This window comes from Mus musculus, chromosome 4 (genome assembly GCF_000001635.26).
Source record: "Mus musculus strain C57BL/6J chromosome 4, GRCm38.p6 C57BL/6J".
NCBI lineage: Eukaryota > Metazoa > Chordata > Mammalia > Rodentia > Muridae > Mus > Mus musculus.
Window position 1 is genome coordinate 8,636,186 of NC_000070.6, and position 13,102 is coordinate 8,649,287.

The 13,102-nt window shown below is 44.5% G+C and overlaps 2 long non-coding RNA genes across 4 annotated transcripts; both read right to left on the reverse strand.

Annotated features, from left to right (window-relative positions):
• Positions 1-2,738: 2,738 nt before the first annotated feature.
• On the reverse strand, positions 2,739-8,661 carry Gm42253. Of its 3 annotated transcripts, XR_881099.1 has the most exons (4): positions 8,365-8,661; positions 7,435-7,530; positions 6,779-6,861; positions 2,739-3,354 (listed from the first exon to the last, which is right to left on the reverse strand). It is a non-coding gene; the product is annotated as a predicted gene, 42253 (long non-coding RNA). The 3 variants fall into 3 exon arrangements; XR_881098.1 differs by lacking the exon at positions 8,365-8,661 and having other exon boundaries at positions 7,435-7,661; XR_881104.1 differs by lacking the exons at positions 7,435-7,530; positions 8,365-8,661 and adding an exon at positions 7,157-7,314.
• Positions 8,662-10,777: 2,116 nt separating this feature from the next.
• On the reverse strand, positions 10,778-11,272 carry Gm8273 (predicted gene 8273). The gene has a single exon (NR_168732.1). It is a non-coding gene; the product is annotated as a predicted gene 8273 (long non-coding RNA).
• Positions 11,273-13,102: the final 1,830 nt, after the last annotated feature.

The following is a 13,102-nucleotide window of genomic DNA, read 5'->3' on the forward strand; positions in this document are numbered from 1 at the left end:
CTTGTTTGCTTTATATGCATTGGTGTTTTGCCTGCATGTCTGTCTGTGTGAGGGCATCCTGGAACTGGAATTACAGACAGCTGCGATCTACCATGTGGGTGCTGGGAATTGAACCCAGATCCCCTGGAAAAGCAGCCAGAGCTCTTAACCACTGAGCCATCTCTCCAGCAGCAAGTGATATTTCTAAGATAAATAACTTAAAGAATGACCATTTGCCATACAAAGGGAAAAGAGAAGCCTTGTAACTAACAAAGAGATGGAATTGCATCACATGCTTAGTCTGTATTTAAATAATTAAATATTAATCCAATAATATTAATCCACTGAACTTCCAGGAGCATATCTGCTGTGTAGTGTGCAGTAAAAGCATGCTTACATGTAAATATCAATTAAAGAATTTGATCTGATCTATTTAAACATGAAGAAGTTTGGAATAAAGGATACTTCAATTTTAGATCGACTAAATTCGGCAAAGCTAGAAGGGGGTCCTGAGAAAGAATTGTCTGAAGAAACAAACCTGAAATTTCCACTCTCTCAAGGATCCATTCCCAGCATCCTACTGTGTGAGACTGTGCCAAGCACCAGAGACATGCACAGGGGGCAAATGGGCTCTAACTGGTATAGGAAAGGTCCCCATGGGCACATGTGTGTGAATGCTTGCTTCCAGCAGGTGTTACTGTTTTGAGTAGTCGTGGAGACTTTAGAAGTGGGGCCATCTGCCCTAAGCTAGTGAGGAGAGCTGAGTCTTTAAGGGTTCTACCTGTGTTGGTTCTGGCCTGAATGCTCCACTTCCTGGCCATGTCAGGTCATGTAAACAAGCTGCCACCTCAAGTTTCCTCTACTCTGGATGGAGCGCTGTCTCCACCGCGCCTTCCCTGTCACGCTGGGCAGCAATGCCCCTGACATTCTGAGCCAAATAAGTCTTTCCTGCCTTAGGTGGTGGTGGTGTTTAACGGCAGATATTTGGGTCACATTAATGAGAAAAGTCACTTATACAGACATGAATTTTGGCTTTATAGAACTTCATTTTTGGAAAGGCAGAGTATCAATTAAAATACAAAGTGGTGGACTGGAGAGATGGCTCAGTGGTTAAGAGCACTGACTTTCAGAGGTCCTGTGTTCAATTCCCAGCAACCACATGATGGCTCACAACCAGCTGTAATGGGTCCGATGCCCTCTTCTGGTGTGTCTGAAGAGAGCAACAGAGTACTCATAAATAAAATACAAAGTGGTAAAGAAAAAAGAACAAATGTAAAAAATAGCAGTAAAATACACTGTAAAGTGGTAAATGTGCTAAGAAAGGAAGCCTTCAGGGAAGGAATTTTAGGAAGTCTTCGTGAAGTTTTCTCACCTGAAAGAGTAGCATAGGCAAGATTCAGAGCATGTGGGAGAGAGGCTGAGGGAGTCCTCTGGTGTATCAGAGAACAACACAGAGGGGGAAAGCCTCAACAGTGAGTTCGAGGTAGTGGAGTGGGCAGAAGAGGGGGCTGTCTTGCTCAGGCACCACTCAAAAAGGAAAATAAAAGAACCTTCATTATGGATTTTTGAAAAGACTTAGAACATGTGCAGAAATTAGGAATCTGGGGCTGGTATAGGGGAGTTTCTCATGCTAAGGTCCTGTTCCCCAATTGGTTCTTGATCCACCAATAAAGATGCTAGTGACCAATGAGCTGGACAGAATAGGCAGGACCTCTGGGTCCCAGCATGCAAGCTAGCAGATGCAGGAGAGAGGAAAGGAGCTTTTGCCATGCTTCAGAGGAAGAAAAGCCAACCAGTCATGTGAGATCTCAGGTAGAGCAGCCACAGGCCACTTCTCAAGGTGGGAGGTTAGTGTAGAGCTGGGACTAAAGGTAACTGAGGAACTGAAGCTAGGGCAGGTTGAGAGGTGTTAACTAAGAGTACTGGGAAGGGTACACTAGCCGAGGGAGATTAGTAGTGCCCAGCAATTGAGCCAATAAGGCAGGTTGAAATTGAGCAACGTGTGTGTGTGTGTGTGTGTGTGTGTGTGTGTGTGTGTGTGTGTGTGTGTATCTGTCTGTCTGTCTGTCTGTCTGTGTTTTTCATCCATGGATCCAGGGAATCTGAGTGAGGGCTGGTAGCATGGCCCATTCCCAAAACTTAAAGCGGGGTTGCAAAAGCTACACATTACAGCTGGGTGTTGTTAAGTTGGTAGACTGCTTATCTAACATGCATCAATCTTCAGTAATATATCAATGTCGCGTGTTGTACCGTGCCTCCCTGTAATCCTAGCACTTGGAAGGTAGAGGCCACGTGGGTTACATGAAATGAATGTCCAAGACCAACAACAGAGAAAAGCCACCCCTACTCCCAATAATAATTTCAAAATATTAAAACACAAGCCCGTGCCAGAGTCATGAAATAAAGTGGCCATCTTATGAGCACTAAGAAATGAGAGAAACCCAATGTGTAAAAGCACATGCTTGACATTATGTTTTAAATGTTTTTACACATTGGCAAGAAATTTTAGGACAGCCACTCACCATGGGTCACTTGAGGTTTCTCAATGACAGGGGTACACAGTCCTGCTCACAGATGGGCTGTCTTTCACTTACTAATTGAAATTGCATCAGAAATAAAAATTTATTATAGGGCTGGAGAGATGGCTCAGGGGTTAAGAGCACTGACTGCTCTTCCAGAGGACACGAGTTCAATTCCCAACAACCACATGCTGGCTCACAGCCATCTGTAATGAGATATGGTGCCCTCTTCTGGTGTGTCTGAAGACAGCAACAGTGTACTCACATAAATAAAACAAATAAATAAATCCTTTCTTTTTAAGTTTATTATAAAATAGGCTTTGTTTTGGATTATCTTGTTCCACCGCGGATGAGTGTAAATTAAAGGAGGGCCAGGCTTAGCTACTGTGATTTCTGAATGAGGAATGTCTCATGAGCTTTCAACCCTTGGTCTCCACTTGGTGACATTGTTTGGGGAGGTTTAGGAGGTGTAGTCTTGCTGAAGGATGTACATCATGGAGGTGGTCCTTGGGAGTTCAAAGCCTCCAGAAACTTCAACTTCTGTCTCTGTTTTGGCACGCTTTTCCTCTGGAACCATAATCCCGAATAAATCAAGTCTTTCTTTACAAAGTGCCTCGGTAGTGGACCTTTTATCACAGCCACATAAATGATAGCCAGAAGAGTTCTGGTGATCAGTAGCTCACATACATGAATGTGACTTTGGCTGAGGCGTTTTCATCTTACCTTGGGGATCTGGGATAGCCTGTGATGGCGGTGCACACCTGCAATCCCACCATTTGGGAAGCAGGGGCTTCCAAGGATCACCTTGCAGTGGAGGCCAGTCTGGTGGACTGAGTGCGTTCCAGGACAGCCAGGGCTACAAAGAGAAAGCCTGCCTTGAAAATAAAATACGACAAACAAAAACAGAAAACAAAACCCATGGGGTTCTGGGATAGCACCCACCGTAAGTCAGTGCTTAGATCTGAGAAATATCAGATAGTAATTAGCTTTTCCTATTGTTGTTGTTTGTGTTAGACCCAACAACTAACTGATCTGGGGTCAGGTAACTCTCTGTATTCTGGCCCAAGAATCAGGATACCTGAGTGTCAGCACTGAGCACTGATATCAGTCATGAAGCGGTGCAATGTAGCTTGATCAGGCTTGGTAGTTGCTGCCCCCATCCCCATTGCTTCTCTGTATATTTCCTTGTCAGAGTTTCAGAAGGCTAATAAGCCATTTATTAGCCACTAATAAAAAATGCTAGCCCTGGGTAGTAACACACTCCTTTAATTCCAGCATTCTGGGGACAGAGTGGATCTCTTTTGAGTTTTAGGCCAACCAGGTCTACCCTACCCTGAGTTCAAGGCTATCCTGGCGTATACAGTAAAACCCTGTCCAAAGTGCCAACTATTCGTATTGTAAACTTGGTCAAAAGCCTATGGCCGAGAGAGCATATATCCAGAGAGGAAGCTACTGCTGTTGTTTGCTAACCAGATACAATGTACCTGTCAAAACTCCTTCTAAATAATTGTTTTTAGCCCCAAAGATTAGTAGTGCTGTTGACTCTGGTCAGAGTCACTAGTGTTGCTTCTTTTCACAAGGCTGGCAGTTGCAGTAACTGCAGAGACTCATAACTTGCCAAGGTGTTGAGGATAAGTGACTACTGAGTGCTCGTCTATAATAATGGGACGTGTATCACCTCTTCTAAAACTTGGGGAACATGGCAGAAAGGGGTGGGGAAAGTCTGCACGAGGATAGGGTGGAGTGTTGTGGAAAACTCTTCCAGGAATGACATGGCCATAGCACTCTTGGCTTCTAACAGCTATGGTTATCAGAAGCTATGGTTAGCAGAAGACTGGGTCTATAGACACCCTGCCATGGAGGGGCAAGGGGTTCATGCCCCAGTCCAGGATCTTATGAAGTTACTAGTTCCTGGGGAAAAGAGAAAATTCTTCTTCAGAAGTGTAGCCTCGAGCTGGAGAGATGGCTCAGTGGTTAAGAGCAGTGACTGCTTTTCCAGAGGTCTTGGTCAAATCCCAGCATCCACATGGTGGCTCACAACCATCTGTACTGAAATCTGATGCCCTCTTCTGGAGTGTCTGAAGACAGCTACAGTGTACTTACAATAAATAAATAAATAAATAAATAAATAAATCTTTACAAAAGGGGAGAAAGAAAGAAAGAAAGAAAGAAAGAAAGAAAGAAAGAAAGAAAGAAAGAAGGAAAGAAAGAAAGAAAGAAAGATGTCAGAATGCCTAGGCTAAAGGAGTTCCCTGGTCCTCAAAATCTACTGCCTAGAAAAGTGTTTTCTTGGGGTCAGTAGCAGAAGTTGATGCCACACTAGCCTTTGTGGTCCAGGCTACATCTTCATCTGACGACAGAACCGGGTGATGCCATAAATATTGTCCATGTGATTTTGAAGGCATGAAAGATGCAAGAAAGAGTACAGTTAAGGACAGACATTATGTGGCTTGGCTCAAACTCCTATGGAGAGGCCTACAGTCGGAGAAAGAAGAATATTGGAGATCTTAGGACTCAGACATCGTACAAGGAAAGCAGCAATTTGGAGTGGAGTTGGCTTAGGCCTAAGAGAGAAATTGTGTGTACTTTAGCTAGCAGAGATAGAGTTGGAACTGCCTTTTGTCCAAGCCTTTTGGAACTCAGCTAACTATATCCTGTGCCCCAGATGCTGGACATGGTATTCTGGAATGTGTATTTACCCTGCTTTGTTTTAACTCTGATGTGATTGTTTTATGCCAAGTTCTTTCCTTTTGGAACAAGGAAGTTTTCTCTGTGACCTTATATGTTGAAATGATGTCACTTAGTTTTTATTTTATAGGTTCTTGTGGTTAAGGGATTTGAACTTTAAAAATGAAAACAATCTTTTTATTTCTGGGCATGTGTATGTGTATCTGAATCTCCTCAGATTCCCTCAGAGGCCAGAAGAGGGAGTCAACCCCCACCTCTCATCCCCTTCCCCTTCCCTGGAGCTGCAGTTACGCGTGGTTATGAACCAGCCAGTGTGGGAGGTGAGAACCAAACGCTGGTCCTCTTAACCACTGAGCCATCCCTCCAGGCCCTGGGAGTTTAATTTTAATGTATTACAATGTTTAAAGACTATTGCAACTTTTAAAGTTGGACTGTATTATACAATAAACATGAGACTTCAGGGACAAGAAAAAGTCAGTTGAAGTCGGTTCTGTATTAAGGTACGGACAGTGATGGTTACTTGTAATTATCAACTTGACACCATCTTAAATCACCTGGAGAGAGTCTCAGTGAGGGACTGTCTAGATCAGGTTGTCCTGTGGACACATCTGTGGGAGATTGTCTTAATTCTACTATTTGAAGTGAGAAGACCCATTCCCCAGGCAGAAGATTCTGTACTATATTGAGAGAGAGAGAGAGAGAGAGAGAGAGAGAGAGAGAGAGAGAGAGAAGAAGAAGAAGAAGAAGAAGAAGAAGAAGAAGAAGAAGAAGAAGAAGAAGAAGAAGAAGAAGAAGAAGAAGAAGAAGAAGAAGAAGAAGAGGAGGAGGAGGAGGAGGAGAAGGAGAAGGAGGAGGAGGAGGAGGAAGAGGGAAAAGAGGAGGAGGAGGGGAGGGGGAGGAGGGGGAGGAGGGGAAGGGGGAGGAGGAAGAGGAAGAGGAGGAGGGGGAGGGGGAGGGGGAGGAGAGAGCATGAGTGAGCATGTGCTCTGGATGGGGGATGTGAAGATGTTCAAGCTCTTCTTGCCTTGACTTCTCTGCAATGATGGACCTGGAATTGTGAGCCAAGGTAAGTTCTTTCTCCTCTAAACTGCTCTTGTGGAGGAATTTTATCACAGCTATGGGTAATGAACACCCTGCAAACATGTAACCACCATGACGGGCTGACTACCTCTTTCACTCCATCTGTGGTGGAGCCTTGTATGAGCATGACAGACCAAAGAAATACAGGCACAGCTGCTGCTAGACTGGTCACCAGGGACATGCCACTTAGTCAAAGGGACACGTGGAATAAAGCAAGCCAACAATAAAAAAGGATGCTGGGCCTTGTGATGCAAGTCTGTAACCCTTGTACTCAGCAGACTGCAGTAGGGAATGGGAATTTCAAGGGCAGCTTGCACCATATGGTGAGTTCTAGGCCAGCCTGGGATCCAAGAGACTCTGTCTCAAAAAAAAAAAAAAAAAAAAAAAAAAAAAAAAAAAGACAATACTCTTGTCAACTGAAATATGTTTGTTGTCTGCTAATGCAAATAGTCCCCAAACTCCTTCCTAGCAAACCTGGCTCTTCCTCCTTTCTCCATCTTCTGAAAGGTTACCTGTGAGCACTGGCCTACACTGAATGATGGGATTGCACCAGCCACAGCATGACCTGGAGGAACAGGTACCATACAGCAGTTGCCTAGAAAGGAGAAAATACTGAGAGGGAGAAAAGTCTTCAGGAAGAGGGTGGGAAAGTGACCAGACACCAAGAAGACTAATGTGTGTGCCTCTATTCATGCCAATGAGCTATGTGCCCGAAGACCTTAGACAATTCTAGTCTGAAGGGAATCCCTGTACACAAAATGACATGGATGTTTGCAGGCTGAGGGTGTGGTGTACGCTTGTAACCCTGTGAAATCAGGGTCATCCTTAGCTGTGTACTGACGTCAGCCTGAGCTGCATAAAACCCTGTCTCAGCACACAAACCAACGAACCTGGAGAGGCGGCTCAGCTGTTAGGGGCACTTGCTGCTTTCTGAGGAAGTAAATGTAGATAGCAGAACTTAGACTGGATGGATCACAATCACCTGTAACTTCACTGCTGGCGTGTGTGTGTGTGTGTGTGTGTGTGTGTGTGTGTGTGTACAGATGGACTAACACACACACACACACACACAGCCCTAAGAAAATAAAACAAACTTCTTTAAAACAAAGAAACAAAAGCCAACCAGAAAGCATGGATGACCAAGGGTCAACTGTGGAGGTACACTAACCTGGCCATAGAACTCAGAAGGCAGATGTAGAAACGTCACCTCAAGCTTAAGGCATGGATTACAGTTTCAGGCTAAGCTGGCCCACAGAATAAGACCCTGTCTCAAAACAATAACAGGTTCAATAACAGCCAAAATGGTTCAGAGGATAAAAATTAGTTGAGGGGGGGGGGGGCTGGTGAGATGGCTCAGTGGTTAAGAGCACCAACTACTCCTCTGAAGGTCCTGAGTTCAAATTCCAGCAACTACATGGTGGCTCACAACCATCCGTAACGAGATCTGGCGCCCTCTTCTGGAGTGTCTGAAGACAGCTACAGTATACTTACATATAATAAATAATTCTTTTAAAAAAAAATTAGTTGATCACCAAAACACAAGGTGAAAGGAGAGAAGCCACTCCAAAGCTGATCTCTAACCCTCACATATGAGCGTCAGCATTTGCACCCACATATACATATCACACGCACGTGTGCACAGAGAGACAAAGAGAGATTTAAAATACAATAAAAAATATGGAAGTTTGACTTTCTATAGAAACATGAAATAAAAATGAAATTTATGTCTGTTTAGTGAATGATTGAAAATACAGTCAGAGGGGGGACCTGGGACAGGAATCCCAGCTCTCCACCCACTGACTGTGAAACTACAGGCACACATCTACCTGCTAGGGCTTTTCAAATGAGAGTCACTCCAGTTTGCACATTTCAAATAGGCATAGCAGTAATCCTTGCATGCCCTCTCAAATGTTTGACAGAACATAAAAAGATGCTTAGCACAGTATCTGGCACACAGCAAAGTTTCCATACATAACGTTACTATATATATAACTCATGGTTATATGTGAGCTGCCAAGACCAAGCTCCTGACCCAAGTGCAGACCTATTTGCAGGGCAAACAGTAGACTGTAGCATATCAGCTGCTGCTTGTACTTACCAGTGGCTTTTATTTCACTCCAAGTCAGCTCTACATTTCAGCCATTCACTCAATAGCTCACAAGTAAAAAGCAGTTTACCTACAAAAATCAATTCATTTAAATGGTAGAAATTTTCATAAATTTACTTCATTCAAATTCCTCCTGTTTCACTCCTGGGGATAACTACAACCTTTTGTCGTTTACTTTTGGATTATCACAAGTGTGAACTACCCATACTCAACTACTTTTAAATAACAATAATAATAATAATAATAATAATAATAATAATACCAGGGTTGCTTAACTCAGCAGTTAAGAGCACTGAGTGCTCTTCCAGAGGTCCTGAGTTCAATTCTCAGCAACCACATGGTGGCTCAAAACCATCTGTAATAAGATCTGATGCCATCTTCTGGTGTGTCTGAAGACAGCTATAGTGTACTCACATAAATAAAATAAACAAATTAAAAAAATACCAAGAAAATATGTGTGTGTCCCAACTGATTTTTTTTTTTTTACTTATTTTATGCATATGAGTACACTGTAGTTGTCTTCAGACATACCAGGAGAGGACATCAGATCCCATTACAGATGGTTGTGAGCCACCATGTGGTTGCTGGGAATTGAACTCAGGACCTCTGGAAGAGCAGTCAGTGGTCTTAACCACTGAGCCATCTCTCTAGCCAGTATCAGCTGGTTTTAAAACACTATTTGGGGAGCTGGTTGCTCTTCCAAAGGACCCAGGTTCAATTCCCAGCACTCCCACTGCAGTTCACAAGCCATTTGTAAGTCCAGTTCCAGGAATATAACACTTCTTCTGACATGGTGAGCATGTGGAAGAGAGAACAAGTTTAGAAGACTCCATTTTCTCTTCTCCCATGTGAGTCCTGAGAGTCAAACTGAGACTACCAGACTTGGTAGCAGGTGACTTTACCCACTGAGCCATTCCATTACCCACTCAGCTTTTTTATCCCTATACTGTAATGGCCGAGGAGGAGGGGGGGGGGGGAGGAGGAGGGGGGAGGAGGGGGGAGGAGGGGGGAGGAGGTAGCAGCGGTGGCAGCAGTGGCCAGGGCTGCCATTAAAGGAAGCTGCAATCTTTTACATTTTCCCTTACATTTCTTATCGCTTCCATTTTCCATTTCCGTCTCCTCCCACCCCCCAGCACAGATTTAAGGAAGGTCTGTAAAATAAATTTATTTAGCACCAAACCTCATTTGGGAGGAATCCCTCTAACAGGAAATGAGCTCATGTCTCTTGAAATGAAGCGTGTCATTAACTTCATCTTCTTTTCTGGAGGCTTCTGTTCCTGCTTTTGTCATTTCCATGTCTTTAATTCTCATTGAGTATTCAATTAAATGAAACCAGTTATTTTATATTTTGAAGAAGGCATGAAGCTAAAACACCATTTCATACAAGCCTGTTTTAACTTCAGAGTAATTTTCCTCTATCCAGTTTCTTGATAAGCAAATACTGAATTTATCCTAAGTTCTCTGAACATTTTCCATTTATTCATATCTTATTTCCTGTGTTTCTCTTTTTCTTCATTGTCTTTTCACTCCTTCATTTTAAATAAAATCTACTACTTTGATACTTGGAGTAAAAATAGAAAAAGTAGTCACTTTTATTAATTTATGAAGTTAGGAGGCACAGTGTCAAGTTTCATTATCGCATTTCATACAGACATACCATACCTTGTTATTAGTCAGTGTTCTATCTAAACTATTCTTTTGTTTTGTTTTGTTTTTTGTTTTTTTCGAGACAGGGTTTCTCTGTGTAGCCCTGGCTGTCCTGACACTCACTCTGTAGACCAGGCTGGCCTCGAACTCAGAAATCTGCCTGCCTCTGCCTCCTGAGTGCTGGGATTAAAGGCGTGCACCACCACGCCCGGCCCTAAACTATTCTTTATCTTATTGTTCCAGCACCTAGGAGACGTCTTTAGGGTAAAAGAAAATCCTTTCACTTTGCTCAGAAACGGGGCTACTCTTCAAGCTTCGGTACTTTCTAATTTCCCTTTATTCCAATATTGGACTTAAATGATTAGAAACACGATTAAAACAAATTCCATATAAATTTTTTCAAAAACAATACAATAAGTGTCATTTCAAGGGTTTTTTTGAAAAGTCTCACCTGTTCTAAGGATTTCAGACACAAAAGGACATCTTAAAATTTTAAATCTAGAATCAGAATCAAGGTATTTTAACAGTATAAACAAACTCGGAAAGCTATTCGGTCTCATTTCAATTTTACCCACGTAGAAAACAAGCATTAAGAAATAAACCTTCTTCTATATCTACACCACACACACACACGCACACACTTTTTTTAATAGACTAGTTAATTTTGCTTAATTAAACGAACTGTCACAGGTTCTAATTAACCTTAAAGACAAAACGAGTTGTTTTTACAAGTTGGCCCTTGTGAAATCCCTTAATATCCATTTTAAAAGAAATCTTTAATGTCGAACACAACAATTTTATTTTTCCTGTTGAGGACCGTATAATTTTTAAACCGCACCTCGACGCCATCGCCCCTATCCGCGATCTCAAACAACTTAGCGTTCCCTTTCTAGGGTCCCCGATCGCCAGGCCCGGGCCGTCCAGTGCAGGGCCTCGCCCGCACCATTTTGACCCGGCAAAGGCGGAACCTACGACGTGCAGCATTCTGGACGCCTCCGCCAATCACAGGGACCGGCCGGCTGCGGAAGCCGGGCCTCCTCAGGCTGCCCGGGCCGCCCGCTCGCTCGGAGCGCACGTCGCGGCGGCTGCGCGGCACTGGCCCTTTAAGCCCGCGACATCCGGGCACCGCGGGCGGCGGCCTCGACCAGAGCCCGGAGGTCCGCGAGGCGGGCGGCGAAGGCAGGAGGGCTCTCGGGACGCAGCCTCGCCTGAGGCAGGTCAAGGACGCCCGAACGAGGGTCGCGGACGCTTCCCCGCGGGGCCGCGCCGCGCGTGTCCGCACCGCTTCCTGCGCGCGCCCTGGGGCGGGGCTATGCGAAGCTAGCCAATCAGCGATGGGCATCCTGGATCCGCCCCCCCCGAGCCCTGGGGAGGGCGGGGCCGTGGGAAGGGCGGGGCGTGGGGGACCTGCTAGCGGAGGTGGGGAATGGGCTGGGAGGAGCCAGTGGTGCGGGCCCGGGCTGCGGGTGCTGTCTCAGTCCGCGGCTTAGCAAACCTGGGGCACCGGCCGTGTTCTTAAGCGATTCCCCAGAACCTTCCACGGGCAAAAATCGGGAAAGTTTGCACTCACTGGTAGAGTACGACTATCTTCAGTTTCAGTGTTTTGAAAGTGGATGCATAGTTTGAATGCGGTATTTATTAAAATTGCAAGTTGGTCACTCAACTGTTTAAATACTGGAATTGGAAGAAACAAGCGCGATACTTTTTTAAAGCAAACACGTTTCTATGATATAGTCTTCTCGGGGGTCGGGGATCTATTTGATCAAGATTCTGTGTCAACTGTTCGATGCTCTGAGTTGGTTTGTGGGCACCACAGGCGTGTTAGCGGAAGATTATTTCTAGGACTCACGGTGACCAACTCCTACCCCAAAAATCTCATTTCTCGTCCCTCAACGAGAACGCTGGAGCCCCTACCTATCTATCTCACTGCTGGTCTTGGGTTCCGAGTATTTTTGAAGAAAAAGAAAATAAATATTGTTCGGCTGTGCAGGCGACTCTGCATCCTCTCGCCGATCTTGTCCCACTAGCCGTGCGCCCTCCTGCTTCCAGACCACCTCTGTTCTGAAACCCAGGCGATTTCACTTGGAGGCTGAACATCTCTTTCACATGGAGCTCAGCACCGATCCTCAGACCTAGTTTCATATCTCAGCCATGACATCTCTACTTGGTCATCAGCCCCTCAAGCCAACTCATCCAGCCCCAGAATCCGTTTTCGTCTGCTCTTCCGCTCAGGGCTCCCTCCGGTTCGGTGCGCGCGCCCGGCGTTTCCACCCGGATCCCCGCTGTTACCTGCTCACTGCGCGTGTCCCACGCTTCAACCCTTCCCCCACCACTACAGTGGACTAAATGGGTGGTGCTCCTTTTAATCCGATCACTTCCCTCCCGTTTAAAATCTTTTAAAGGAATCGTTGTGGCCCTCAGGATAAAAAATACCTTCTAAAAAAATCCACTCAGTGCTCTGTCTGCTGGGTTTTTAGTGCCAGGTTCGATCCTAACCTTTACCCTGTTGTACTCAGTTTGACATTGTTTTCAGTTTTCGGTGCGACTCTCCAGGGGCTGCCGCACCTCCCTGTCTCCTGGTCTAGTGTAGTGGCTTCCTTCTCTTCTCCAAAAATGAGGATTAGAGAATCCGTGCCCTTAGCCCTAAGTACCGCAGTGTGCTGACCTCTCTTTTGGCTGTTCTACCCAACTTCATTTCCCCAGTAGCTTCCTGCTCACATTGTTCCGAGTTTCTGGGGTGATCTTGGCAGTATCTGATCAGAGGACAATAACCCTTTTAGCATACACACTGATGGCACAGAAAACCAACAAATAATCAGTAGCCTGGTTGGGTTGTCAATATATTTATAATTGCTATATTTTTCTTTTTAGAATGCTGGGTTACAAGTTTATAAGAAATTTTATATATACATAACATGATACAAGTTTTAAGACAAGTTTTTTTGTTTTGGGTTTTTTTTTTTGGTTTTTTGAAAGATATAAGTTTTAAATTAGTGTGTTTTGTTGAAATTATAAATCTCTTAGCAATGACATGTGTGGCTTATAAAATGAATTTCGGATTGAAGCTTAATGGTCAGAAACA